This window comes from Chionomys nivalis, chromosome 15, assembly GCF_950005125.1.
Source record: "Chionomys nivalis chromosome 15, mChiNiv1.1, whole genome shotgun sequence".
NCBI lineage: Eukaryota > Metazoa > Chordata > Mammalia > Rodentia > Cricetidae > Chionomys > Chionomys nivalis.
Window position 1 is genome coordinate 7,432,614 of NC_080100.1, and position 1,810 is coordinate 7,434,423.

The following is a 1,810-nucleotide window of genomic DNA, read 5'->3' on the forward strand; positions in this document are numbered from 1 at the left end:
TCTGTTGGAGAGGCAGCTTCAAGAAGTCAGTGAGGTTTATTTTCCAGGGTGTGTGTGTGTGTGTGTGCATGTTCACGTGTGAATGTACATGTGTGTAGCTAGGTAGGTGGGTGCAGGCGGAGGCCAAAGCTCAACCTTGGGTGCTTTCCTTTATTGCTCCCCACCTTGGTTTTTGAGACAAGGTCTCTCACTTTCATCTTAAACACACTGCTTCAGCTAGTTTGACTGGCCAGGAGCTCCCAGGGAGCCTGTCTTCCCTTCCCCAGTCCTGGGATCGTGAGCTTATGCCACCACCTCAGGCATTTTAAACGTGGATTCTGGGGATTGAATACAGGTCCTCTGCTTAGACAGTGAACACTCTACAGACTGAACCACCTGATCAGCCCAGTCTTTTCTAAAAGATGATCTATTCCAGTCCTGCAATAGAAAGCGTGTCACTGAGTTTCCGGAGGGAGCTGACAGAGTAGAAGTGTATATTAGAAATCTGAACGGAGCACTTTTCTCATCACCAAGAAGTACTTGGCAAGATTTTTATGGATAGGTAAGGGGCTGCTTTGTTGCAAAGGACCTTCCAAATCAGGCAAGAGAATGAAAAAAAAAATAAGTGGATGGGCTGCAAAGATGACAGGGGACACATTGTATGAACTGTTGTTTATCCTTGCACGAAATTTTGTTTTAAAAATAGTGTCTGAATTCAAAACTATAATAGCAAGAAAGGAAAGCATCACTGAACATATAGATATTAGAGAGTAAATCTGCTGGAAAGGACTTCGGGAGTCTCTCTGACAAAATAACCCTCTTATTTTGGTGATGGAGAAAACAGAGGCTCAGGCAAGAAAGTAATTTGCTGGACCAGAAGATGGCTCAGTGTAAAGCATTTGCCCAAAGTTGAAGACCTGGATTCTAATCCCCAGAACTCAGGTAAAGGCCAGATATGGAAGAGTACGTCCGTAATCCCAGCATTCTTAGCGTGAGATGAGGTGGAGACAGAGGCGTCCATGAGCTCACAAGCCAGTTGGCTGGTGTACCCAGTGTGAACACAGAGGAAACCTTGCTTCAAATAAGGTGGAAGATGACCTTTAGATATGGTGGTCATATGCAAACACACACACACATTCTCCCTCTCTCTCTCTCTCTCTCTCTCTCTCTCTCTCTCTCTCTCTCTCTCTCTCTCTCTCCCCCTCCCCCCTTCTCTCATTTCTACTATAGAAAGAAGCCATGGTGAAAAATATGATTTCTTATTAACAAAGACTCAGACCCCAAATCTACTGGTGCCTCTATCTGAGTCTTCCAACCTCCAGAACTGTGAAAAGGAAGTATTTCTGTTAAAGCCAATTGGTCTATGGTATTTTGGAAAGATAAATGCAAACATTTTTAGTCTAAATTTTCACAATTTAAAAGTTTGGAGAACCATAAGAACTTTAAGAATGAAATAATGTTACTACACAATGTGGTCATTGTGATGCTGTTACTATATAATGTGGTCATTGTGATGCTGTTACCACCTAATGTGGTCATTGTGATGCTGTTACCACCTAATGTGGTCATTATGATATTGTTATTACCTAATGTGGTTATTGTGATAATGTTATTACACAATGTGGTCATTGTGATGCTGTTACTACATAATGAGGTCATTGTGATGCTGTTACACCTAATGCAGTCATTATGATGCTGTTCCACCCAATGTGGTCATTATGATATTGTTATTACCTAATGTGGTTATTGTGATAATGTTATTACACAATGTGGTCATTGTGATGCTGTTACTACATAATGAGGTCATTGTGATGCTGTTACCACCTAATGC